Source organism: Anopheles funestus, chromosome 3RL, assembly GCF_943734845.2.
Source record: "Anopheles funestus chromosome 3RL, idAnoFuneDA-416_04, whole genome shotgun sequence".
Lineage (NCBI taxonomy): Eukaryota > Metazoa > Arthropoda > Insecta > Diptera > Culicidae > Anopheles > Anopheles funestus.
Genome location: NC_064599.1, coordinates 76,520,674 through 76,533,923, shown reverse-complemented (window position 1 = coordinate 76,533,923; position 13,250 = coordinate 76,520,674). Strand labels below are relative to the sequence as shown.

The 13,250-nt window shown below is 38.5% G+C and overlaps 1 protein-coding gene and 1 non-coding gene across 5 annotated transcripts in view; both read right to left on the bottom strand.

Moving 5' to 3' along the window:
* The window catches only part of LOC125767005 (protein CBFA2T2), a 76,494-nt gene that overhangs the window by 31,716 nt on the left and 31,528 nt on the right, over window positions 1–13,250 (bottom strand). The gene's annotated exons all lie outside the window — the stretch shown is intronic.
* Trnav-cac (transfer RNA valine (anticodon CAC)) lies at window positions 8,591–8,663 on the bottom strand. The gene has a single exon. It is a non-coding gene; the product is annotated as a tRNA-Val (tRNA).

Below are 13,250 nucleotides of genomic sequence, written 5' to 3'. Positions count from 1 at the left end.
TGAATCCCACAATTTCCTGAGCTGGTTGGAGATGAGGATGGATAGCAGGATCTCTCTCTATCTCTCTCCTTGTATTCCTCGCCTTCTGTTACATTCTAATCCATCGACACATGAGCCACATCGCTACCTTGCCGTTCATTTAAAACACAGTATGCATTAGCATCATCGACGATGGATTCTCTCCCATACCACACCACAGCTTCATCGAAAAAAGCTTCCCTCAAGCTCACTTCCCCTTTCTTCTTCTCCTTATCCACCCTCACACGCCACATTCGGTGGTTTTGTAAGTAGCAAATATTTGCTGCCAGGATTTAATCCTGGCCTTTCGCGTACTGTCTCCGTACCCGAAATGAGACACCACGCTTATCTCTACCGAACCGAACACAAACTGTCATCGTCCGTTCGTTCGTTTCGTTTGGCTAAATTGCGATGTCCGTGCGTTACTCCGTACGCACCTGAGCAACGGACAAACGATACGTTTCCCACTTGGAGGAAAGCGAATGTACCGACGAATCCAATTGAAGCTTCTGGCTTTGGCTGCCCTGGAAAGTACCCCGGCAGGAAAGGGGATTACAGTGTGTGTGTGTTTTTTTCTTCTTCCCAAATCAAATCCAAATCAGTACGAGGGGGAAAATGGAAATGACTGTCTTAATCGGTACTTCGCTGCTCTTGAGGGATGTACGGCCTTTTTTGGGGTGTTTGTATGGTGCTTATCAGTGAACGAAACGAGAGTAACAGTTCCCAGCTGTTTGACAGTCGTTAGAGATTTATTGGCAGCGAGTCTACGTTTTGTTGGGTGGAAGATATGGTGCACGATTAGGGTTTAAAAAGAAATACTGTGGAATCTTTCAGTAATACTTCATGCACCAAAGTTGCCTTTTTTAATTTTTGTTTAGTTTTTGTACAACGTCTCATTATACATAATAACAATATTGCAATATATTTTGTTCATTTTAAATTTTCAGATTACCCCAAGAACATCATTGATTATTTTTACAATATTTACAAACTGCTTCGTGCCCAAAACTAACAAAAGCATTCTTAAAAAAAACGTTCAAAAAAGATAATAAAAATAAGGATTGCATAGTTTCAGGCGTTGCAACATCATGACACAAATGAAGGTTCGTCAGTAGTGGAAGATAACTTTAAAAGTATAAATTTTGATTGGTTTTGTTGCAATAAAAAATTGTACCTAATTAATAATTGTCTTGTGAAAATAAAAACACTTTTTTCTATGTTTACACTGACACCAGAGTTGTTCAAGAAAATGAACTCACAAAAATAATTAGTTTAAATCAGCTTAGATCATGTTCATCTTTTCCATTCTGTACATATTTATATTGCTATCCGATATTAAAATATTATTATAAAAAAATATTTTATTTTAAAATCCGATATTATTTTACTGTTCCTGTTGATGTTATTTAATTTCGATTGTTTTGTTTTTCTTTGACTAATTCAATCATATTTTAATACTGGGAAGCTATTAAAAAAATTAAAATAATACCATTTATCCTTCTGCTTCACGCATTATTTAATAAGACTTGCATAAGATTATAAGATTCAATAAGAAAAATGTGTTTTGTTGATTTTTTCCACATATTTTAGTTTTTCAAATTTTTCATTACAAGCATGCAACTTTTACATTTATTTTTAAGCACAGTATTTTTTTTTGTAAAATTTCAATTACGATCTCCATTTAGCCAAGATGTGTGTAACAGCCCCGATGACACAATTGCTGTTGCAAATTGAAACAGGCTAGTTAGCTGTCAGGCAAAATGGTGCCCAGAACATGCGCCATAATTGCCAAAACCGGTTGCAGTGGCGATCGTCTCAGCACTAGCAGCACCCGGCAGTAGCAGCAATCTGTCTGAGAATTTCGCATAAACCGCAAATGTTGCACGGACCTGAACGAACGCATCACATTCGCCCCTACCCAAGGCGATGGTCAACCTGCTCGTGCATGTTGGGGTTGGAGAAAGAGTGGACTAAACCCGAAACCCAAAACCCAGCACGTAGGACACAAATCCGAGACGGAAATGGTCCATTAGACCGGCATCCGTGTTTGGTTTCAGATCATGGCGTTCCCGATGTGCCCGATGACGCTTACCGTTGCGTCGTCCACCTATATTGCTCAAGGACCTCGGACGAATAGTTCCAGGAGTATGAAGGGAGTACGACGCGGACGGAGAGAGATTCCGGTAATCATCTTCGAAACCTGTCGGCACGATGACACAGCTGCAGGCGAAACCGAGGAAACAGTTCTCCTCGCACCGGTGCCCCACCTCCTCCGTGCGAGTCAACCGACTGTAGCATACGGTTTTCAGTACTGCCACTGCAAAAGGAGTACCACGAATCCGTTCCCACACCGTGCCACACGTACAGGACCAACCCAAAGACACCCACTGGCACGATTGTTGTTGCTGCTGCTGCTGCTGCTGCAAAAAGGACCTTCCGGCAGCCGGGACTTCTTGAGCTGGCGCAGAACCGAAGGAAAACTCCGTTTTGCATGGGACGGAAACAGCTGTGACTGAAAGAATTAATGCTAGCGTGCCACATTGGTCGGGCCACGGTGTGCCTCCTGTCGGAAGTTGCCTTCGGATTTGGTCAAAAATTCGAAAAACCCTCCCACACCGGAAGAGTCTTCCACACCTTCCCCTGGTCCTGGGGATAAATGTTTGGGTAGTAGTGCCAGGCGGGTCAGAAATACATCGATGATGACGACAGTTCAAGCTGTGCCGGTGGCACTTTTTGCCAGTTGGTGCAGTTGAAGGTAAATAAAATGACGGAAATGCGGCAGTGGAGCACAGTGCAAAATGGGGTTGGCGATGGAGAGAAAAAAAAATGGATTCTTTTAACGTCCAAACTAATAACGAAAGTTTCCCAAAGCCAAATGTGTACCGATTCTGGGTAGTAAATTTATGTGATTCGAAGCGGATGGTCGGAATGATTTTTCCCCGTTTCGGTCGATATTCAACTGAAGTGCGTTTTGTGTTTTTGTTCATGGGTTTTATTCATTTTTTTTTAGTTTTTATCATTTACGTCGTGAGAGTTTGATGAATAAGGAAGTTACTTTAAAAAAAAAAGTGAAAACCAAAAGAGTAACATTAATACAAACATAATATATATTTTTAATAAGCTTATAAATAATAGGTGTTAGGGAAAAACCAAACCAAAAATGTATAAATAATTAAATATATAAATTAAATACAAAATAATTTGATTACATAAAGCAAATGGATAAGAAAAATAAGTGAAAAGATTGTAAAATGTAATTGTGAATAAAGATGAACAGATGAAAGGAGATAAATATTACCAAAGATGTAAAAATACATCTTCTTCACACTAGAACAGAAAAACGAAATTTTAAGTTACATTTCAAAAGATAAATATACAAAATTTAATACATGTCTTTTAATTAAAAAATAATTAAACGTTCTTCACATACACGTTAATAGTTTAAAAATTAGTTAAAAAATAGTTGTAAAATGAAACACAAACTTAGCACAATTTCCATTTCTATTCTTAGAATTCACTGCATTGAGAGTAAAAAATCCTTACCAACTCAATTAACTTTTTCTTGAAAGCTTCTCAACAATACGAACGATAGTAAGCAATGCTTAGCCAAGCTATCATTTCTAGCGCACACAAAAACCACTCGCAGCCGTTTCTTCCTTATTCAAAGCTTCCACTTGCCAGGGAACATGGCGCGCACGGTGCCGAGTGTTCGACATTAGTTTGAGTTTTTATTTATTTTATACTTCGCTTCCTCGCTGAACCACACGGTGGGAAAAATGGCAACCGTTTCCTTTGAGTGCTTGGGCCCATTTCAAACTGCAGCACATTGTAACGATTGCTGTGCCGGTGTCGAAGGCTGCAACCATTTGGGCACCCGAAAAGCCGACTCAATCTTTGTGTCCGCGTTTGTCGGTTGTGGATGAAAAGCACAAGAAGGAATTGATTCTGTACTGGTACCATGGATGGATCATGTGTCTCCTTGCTCGTTTCCTTTTTTTTTTGGACTTCCATTTTTATTTCCTTTCGACACCTTTTAGAGACTCAGTACGCGGACGGTTGTTACCCGATTTCTTCTCGTGTGCTGGTATCTCGTTCGTCTATGGGTGACAGTTAGAAGTATAGAGAAGATGATTTTTCTTTTTTTTTTTGAAACAACTATTACTGTGGTTGAAAACACTGATTCTGCAAGAAAGCTAGTTGATATGTGACCCTTACCAACGGGAATTCGAGCCTCCTTGAGCAAATCGCCAACACGCACTCGCTTCATATGAAGTCTTCCGAACCAACTGCTATCGTGTGTGAAAACCTAACTAACTAAAAGGGAGAAGAAAAAACTCATCCACTGGGGAGAAACTGGGGGAGCTCAAAGAAAACGTTCTCTCTATTCGACTTGCCAGAGTTTTTCATTCAAATTGAATCAATGTTACACCATTGCCACAGTTTCGTTTCCTTTGCCCCGGAAGACAGTTGCAATTTATGTCTGCTGCCGTCGGGCCGGGCGGGACAATTTATTGGAATTGATAAGTTTTAATTTAAAATTTCAATTAACTGCCATAGCACCAGTTGGGCGGAAATGTAGCAAGAAGCGAGGAGAAATGTGGCCTTAGTACCGATACCAGTTGGTACCATGTTGCCTATTTCCTGTGTTCGATTAAAGGAGCAGCAGAGTTTTTCCTCGTGCTAAGATGACAGGGATCGGCGTTTTTCCCGCTAGAAAGCACCATCAGCAAAAAGGAACGACAACCGAGCGGGCTAGTTAAAATGCGCACGGTTAACTTTATCGAATGGTTATTTATGTGACACGGATTATTGAGCCAACCTGGGCCGATGTAATTGAAGCGAACTTCACACGCGGCATGGCGGTATAGGAGCTTTTGGGAGCAGTTTTACTTTCGATAAAAGCTCGATCTGTGTGTGTATTTTTCTTTTTTTTTTTTTTTGGTTGAACTGGTTATGTTGAATCAACCCACACAGTGAGTTAATTATATGCTACACCTGTTGACTAGCGCTGCCACATTGGTGAAAAGGTGGCGTTAGAAGTTTTACGCATGATTTTTTATGCGACGATAATCATAATCGTAAAATGGAAGATAAATTGCTTGCAAAGTGTATGTGTGCTTTTGGAGATGGTTTGCTTGAGCAGTGGAATACGAATGTGCGGACAATAAAAATGATTTTTTTTTCTTTGGCTGCAAACTGGAACTACTAGCAGCATTAAGCTTTCAGTGTAACACAAAAATATAATTTTTACTATTTTTGTTTTATTTAAATATGACGGGAAATGAAACTAAATGATAATTCTTTTGATAAAATAAAATAGATTATAAAGTGATGTCAATACAAATGAAAATATGTATATTTGAGAAGGAAAAGAAACTTTTAAACTAATTACTGATAATAATAGTAAACTTGTATCATAAGCACCTACAAAAGTATAGAAAAGTTTAAACGAATAGTATAAATTTGGTAGAAATTTGAGATAGTAAATATTAAATTATCGTTTGCTATCGCAAATTAAGCCAATTAGTTAGCTCATAACGTCATTCCGGAAAATAAATTAAAAAATATTTTTCGTGATAAACACGAAAAATTAAATATTTTCAACGTGCGATTTTTGACGTGTTGCACTTTTACGAGCATTGTAACAAACAAATGCAGAACGAATTTAAAGGTTTGACGAATAACGAACGAAGCGATTGAAAAATCTAAAGATTGCTTCAGTGATTAGTAGCAGTAGAATTTTTCAAATAGAAAGGTAAGTTTAACTTACTTTAAGCTGCTTTTTTATACTTATAAATTCAACAGAATATTAATATTTTTTCTTTTCTTTTTGTTGTTTAACAAATTTATATTTATATTTTCATTATTTTGTCATAACGTTTGAATAATTAACTGTGCCAGTTAAAAAGCATCTTAATTCGTAAACTTTTCTTACATCATTCCATACATCGTCTCACAATAATCTCACAAAAATCATTCTACAATACCTTCCAACAGAAGTGGTTGGAAAGAATTCACCACCAATCGATTTTTGCATTTAACAAAGGGAATGTACCCTACGGCCAGTTCTCAAAATGATTGTTCCTTAATTAAACCCTACCCATGCGGAGCATCAATCGATCCTTGCTCATAAACACAAACATCAATCGCATACCGGATTTTTGATGGGACACATGAACTCAAGAAAACGATTTGCGAAAGCAGATTGTCACACCAAATTGAAGAAAGGAGGGCAAAAACGAAATCGATTCCAGCGCAATTTCATCCTACACTACTATGCAGGGAGTTCCGGGTTTTATCCCTGTCAGCATAATTTCCCTTTCGATCAAGAACAAACGAAGCAACAAAAGAAACCCCAAAAAAAAAAAAAGACGCCTGATAACAACTCGCTACCACTTCAAGTGCAAAACGGATTTCCGGATGTTTTTTTTCCTTGGTTTTCCTTTTTTTTAGCTACCGGAATTCACTCAATCAATCGCACATTTCGAAGTTCAATCAACAGTCGTCCGTTCGTTTGCAAAATCCGGGAAGGCTTTTTTTCGCTATCCGTCCACCTGCAAATCGTTTCAACGTGTGTCGCTCCCTGCAGGGAACTCTCTAGGAAAGGTAAAACAAATCGGTAAGGGCATGAACAAAGATGAAGAAGTGTGGGTTTTTTTTTGCTTTGTTCTTGTTTTTGTTCCACCGTAGATGCTGTTGTACTCGCCGCATACTACTAGAGGCAGTGCACAAAACTCATGATTGATCACTGTTCCGAACTTCGGTACAATCAATTTTGCTGTTGCCGACGTTTGACGTTGACCTGCTTCTTGCAGTTGACGTGCTGGTTAAAGGGATGGAGAAGGTGCTGTCGAAACCCTGACAGCAGGCGCACTCAAACTGCACAACACCCCCGTCAATGAGATTCGTGCACGGGAATGTGTACGGGAATTCAAAACAAACAAAAAAATCCTTAATAGACCAACACATTCTCTCCTGCGTTGGATTATGTTCTAGTTAGAAGGGTAGAGAGTTTGTACCGAACACAATCTTACCGCCGTGCCAAATCGTCACAAACCCACCGAAGCTGCGAAAGGAAATTCCATTCAGATGTGGGTGATGGAAAGAATGCTCGGTACAACTCATTCCGTAAGCTAGTTGAATGAACGACACACACCAAAAAAACCCACAGATTCAACTACACCACGATGAAGGAAGCAACAAAAAAATCCACACCAAACATCACATACATCAACGGCAGAAATCGAAACTTCGGCACTGGCACTGGCAGCCCGTCGAAACCAGTCGATTTCAATGCTCAACCCCGAGGCTGGAAGCATTCCAACACCCACAATCACCACACCATCAAACACAGACGTGCGCTACTTCCACCCGCGTTCCGAAACACCCAAAAGCATTTCCGGGTTCTAGCAACCACCTTCGCAAGAAAGGATCACACACCTAAACGTGGAGTGGGCACAAAACAAAAAACCAACGGAACGATCCAAAATCAAATGCACCGACGTGGGTTGCACTTCGATGACCGGTTCCACTGCCTGGTGCTGTGTGCAATCGTTTGCAACGCCCGCAACTACCGCGAGCTGGAAATGGGTTCCGGATGGAAGTTTTTTTCTTCGTGATGGCAGTTTTGCTACAGTGTGTTCAATGCATCACAACGCGCACTAATCACCCATGAAAGCTGATGCTGTTGACGGGTTTGTGCAGGTTAACGGTGATTTTAGAATAAATGGTGGTTCGATTATGTCAAAAGTCTTTTGCAGCCGAAGAGTGATTTACAACTCTTGCAAGGGTTCAATTTATTTTTACATGTTAAGTAATTTTATTTAGGGAGTTCTGTGTATTCTACATTTTACAGTTCCGCAATAAACATTTTCTTTTTTACTTTTTTTTAATCTACGCCTAAAAGTATGCAATCCATTTATCATAATCATAGTATTTAAAGTCACGATATATGGAGTTGTTTTGTTAAACAACCATAAAACATGTGAATTCTTTTTTAGAATGATTAACGCAATATATCAACACGAACAAAACATAGAGTAGAAAACAAGATGAAAAATGTTTAAGAAGATAATTTTATATAATAATATAATACGTGATAAAATTAAAATAAGAGTTCTTACTAGAAGGTTACAGTAAAGTACGCCAAACCTTTCAACACCTTTATGTAGCTTTAAGCCTGTTATAAAAAAACATCATATAACGATATAACAAATTACACATGAAGAAAAAATGAAAAAGATGCTAAATTTAAAAATGCTGAATAGACCCAAAACAACGCTTGTCTTTATTAAAGTAGTAAAAAAAGTGTGAAAATTTTAAAATAAAAATTATATAAGAATAAATTAGGGCACTTTAACTTTAAAAAGCAATCAATATCGTATACGAAGCAAAAACTTTAATAACACAAAATTTATGAACTGAGTTTGATGATTGATATGGAAATATTTAAAAAATAAACAATTATGGAGTTTTTTCAATCTAAATGCAAAATAGATAAAACTCTCCCAAACCCTTCACAGTTTCTTCATTCTTCCCGAATAGTTTCTTCATACACTGTCAAACCAAAATGTGTTTCCGCCCGGGTTCGAACCGGGGACCTTCTGCGTGTGAAGCAGACGTGATAACCGCTACACTACGGAAACTGTTATGTACCGACGGCCGATTTACAGCCCACATTCGATCCAGCCCATCCATCGTTGCTCGTGCCGATCAAAGGGAAAGCAATGGTTGAACACTCCGCAGCAAAGTTTGTTTTCTGTTTTCTTCACACACAAAACATGCTTTCTCCATCACAAACGAAACAAATTCCTTTGCTGAATGTTATCTGCTGACAAAACAAAAGGAATCAAAAACACTCACTCACCGTCACTGTCAGACCGTGCGAGAAAGCAGTGCGCAAAGACAACCCACCCCCAAAAACGGTCCGTACGGGAAGCATCTCACGGCGCAACGAAGCGCTTGAAATTGATTCTCGCACTCGCAAATGTTGGTGACATTTTCCGACCCACTTCCCATGCGATTTTTGTTCCCTCGCTCGGAAGGTGCGGATGAGTTCGACACTCAACAAATTTTGGGTGACAAAGGCGTACGAGTGATATCGCGCGATCCGGGCGATTAGAGCCCACTGCTCGTAGCAGGAGCGTGTTGCATTTGAGCGTTTTTATGCACACTCGGTCTGGAAGGCGTATAATTTCCATCATCGTCATCAGCTGCAGAAGTGCTGTCCGTGATGCTGGCCAGACAATCATGCCGGTATACCCCGAGTTCGCCGGTCGCCAAACTTAGGGTTGGAAAAGTTCGCCTTCACCTTCAGAAGCTCAGCAACAGTTTTGTGCAGAAAGTGGTGCTTAACCCTCGTCCTCGGAAGACGATGCTGCTGGTGCTGGAACTCGTGCTGCAAGACGTTTGCCACCAGCTACCTTCCTCAACATCGCACTTTCTGGTACGGGGAAGAGGATGATTACTGGCACCCTCATGAAGTGGTATCAGCGCAACGAAAACTATTCCGGATGGAATGAGCACAGCGCAGACAGCAGGCAACGTTCTCAAGCAACTCTTCCATCCCGAACTTCCCCCCTCCCCGGCAGCACCACCTACCACCCTTTTGAACTGGAAAAACAAATCACCACACTGTCGTTCGCGACCGCACACAAACAGCCGTGTCCACACACGTGCGGGACCAGCATGTTTTGGAATGCCAACCAACCGCGCAGTTTTGCTCGCAGTTTTGCTAACGAAAGAAATGTTGTTCTTCAATTCATTCTGCTCTAAGACGTAGAACATTTTTCTTAAAAGCTTTTGAAACGCAGTATGAATGAAACAAAATTTTGTTTATTATACAATCTGTTATCATTTTTGTTTTGTAAAATAATATATTATAATACATTTTAACAAGCAGTTGAATTATATTACGACTTATTTGAAGTTTTAGTAATTGTTTTTTCAAACAACACACAAGAAATTATTAATAATATTTCAGTTTTTTGCTTTTCCCATAAAATAGAAGGTTTTAGTAATTTTAAAACATTTTTTGGACTGTTTTTTATGAATGAAGATTGATTTGTCCTTTAATTACCAAAATAATTTTTAGTATAATATATCATAATGCATTATAATATAAATTAAATTTCTTTATGACATTTAAAATATAAATTATAATTAATGAAAAAAAGGAAGAAATGTTAAGTCAAGAACGAAGAGTAAAAATGAAATACGTACAGTGTGTAACATAACTATACGACATATTCTTTATTGACGATATTGAAAAAAGAAAGGATAGATAACAATAATTCAACTCTTAATAAAATTATTTTTCTAGCATTTCCTCTTGTCTTCCTATATGTTGATTTTATTTATTTACAAAATTAGCCAAACATGTAAACATGTTGGTGATCGAAGCAGACGACTACAAGAACAGTCCATTTTTGATAACAAAAATAGCTGAATAAAATTGAAGAATGCACAGCATTTAAACTAAAAGTCAACCTATACATAGAAATGAAACTTTACAAAACATCGACTTTCAATTTTTCAAAATAATAATATAAATTATTAAACCACTTATTATCTTATTCTAATAATCTTTAAGAATACAATTGTCATAAAATTATGTAATCAACTGTATGTTGTTTAAAACATTCCAAAAAGGTTCAAAAAGCCTTATACATATATTTTAAGAAAATTTCCTTTTTTGTAATTATAGTAGGAAGTTTTGCACTTGGATTGCTTTTTCAAATTTTCAGAATAAAAATATGTGATTTAACAAACATGTCACTCAAGTCGGTAAACAATTAAACTATTTCCCTGTATTTCCTTTCGCTTAAGGCATGGTACAAAAATTCTAGTGTAAGAGGTATTAAACCACCTATCAGTACCATAACAATCCCGAACAGAACTGCCTGCGACATCTCGATAAGAAAGAAAAACCTCCTTTCCCGCCGTACCCAGGCCCAGTGTTACGTGAACCAGCGTCGGACACAATGCCACCTCTAGGTGCTGCATGTTCCGATAATGTATTTCATCTCGGCGAAACTCGTCCCAATGTGTCCGAACGCACCACCAATCCCCGTCTCGGACCACGACCAAATCCCAATCAGTTGCAACCACAGCACCAGGGAGCTACAACCCGCCCGAAACAAACGACAACAAACCGCCATCACAAACACTTGCGTTGCTCGTAATGGCCCCGACATCTTCTACCCTGGCCCGTTCCGGCTAACCTCACCCCTAAAATGTCGTTCCCTTCGCTTTAGCACATGTGTGTCTAAGATTTTAATGGATTGACGACAACCAAGGGACAGAGTGGTCTGCCTCCTCCACTATTAATCCTTGAGAGAGTGTATGGTTTCACCGTGTCTCCATCCTACCGGCTCCTTTTCCATCCTGCACCACGACCGGACAAGTGAGTAGCTGCATGCCTGCATGTACCGCATGGGAGGTTTTTCCAACCGGGTAAAAGGGGGAAAAGTTTAATGCAACATACTGCCACTTCACCATTTTGCTGGCACAACACACGCATCCTCTTCTTCGGGCAGCTTGCAACTTGCAGCGCCATGTGTGCAATTGGGATGATGCCCGTAGTTTTTTTTAACTCTCTCTTATTTTTTCCAGCTCTTCATTGTCGCTCAAACTTGCACATATGTTTGGTTTGCCATTCGTGTGCGCACAAACATCGTGCCAAAGTGAAAGAGGTTTGTTCACCGTCGGGCTGCCAGTTGCAAAACACTGGATGCCACTTGCGCGGGTTCGTGCGTCTTCAAGTGTTTTTAATCTACGGACAAAGAACAACATAACAACTAAATGAACCGTTGTTCAAATGTATGGAAAGGAAAGAAAGTTTAAAAAATGTATTTTCTATTCTCGATGAAGAGATAAAAACTTGCTTAAAATTTGTGTATCAATTTTCGGCCGTCGCCAGGAATGCTACCTAAATTTCTTTTCTATTTCTATTCTTTACAATTTATTCTTAATTTATACTATTAACAAAACTATTGAAATAGCACATTTAGTGGTTTTTGCTATCATACACAAAAGGGAAGAAGAATAGCAAAAAAATATGATAATCATGTTTTGTTTTTGATTGAAAAATAAGCAATCAATTGATTTTTATTTTCTAAGAGTCGAAAAATATGTCCTAAGGATAAACGAGTAAAAAAGCCTCACGATAATAAAGTATTAATCAATAGAATAAAAAGACAAACTATGTATTAAGGATGTAAAGTTCATAAGCCATATTTATAGTATACTTAAAATTTCATTTAAAAATTATCATGTTATTAAGAACCATTTTACTGATTCAAGAGCATAACGTTATAAGGGTATAATAATGCTATTTAATTACGATTTGTTCAGGTTTTGACTGAAGAATGATTTGAAGATTTCAGCAGTTATATTGTAACGAACGTTTTCAGCGAGATTTCAGATGAGAATCACATTGTTTCGTTAAGAGAGAATCATACACTATTTTACAGCCCATTGTACAACAGGTTGGTTCTTTAAAATAAAAAAAGAAAAAGGAGAAAAAAGAAAAAGCAAAAACAAAAAAACAGAAACAAAATTTAAGAAAATTTAGTTAAAAATATTCTAAAACAAAAGTTACAAATTATGAATTGTTAAAACATCTCTTTAGAGCAAAATTTTGCCTCCATTTATTATATTGTTCGTTCTATTTGTTTTGTTTCTTTACTATTTTTAAAATGTCTTTAGAGTCGGGCTATCATTTTAGAGCACAGTGTAGCTTAAGGTTTGAGTAACGCCGAGTGATGTAACTGGTAACGTACAGCTTTCTAGCACAATGTCCATACACCCTGTCCGGCATTGGAAAAACGTTCAAACACCCATCTTTTCGCTTCTCAATCATGTTTACGAAGGACCAGAAGGAAACTGGATCCATTTTTTACCATCCCTTTTTATTCCATCTGCTGGACGGGGAGAAAAAAAAGGATTCTGATGGAAAAATTGTAATCAGATACTGGCAAGAAGAAAGGTTGGACAGGATTGCACACCATGTCGGATAAATTGTAGCTCCCCCTCCTCTCCCTTCCTCCTTCCCTCCTTTCTACTCTACCATCCTATCTGCTATCCAAACACATTCACACACAAAAAACTACTTCCTACAATCGCATGTTGTGTACCACATATAGCAAAGCACCGGTGTACAGCCGAGGCAGAAAACATGGCGCTCGGTACAGCACCATGCGGTCCTGCAGTGATAAAGGAAATAATGTTTG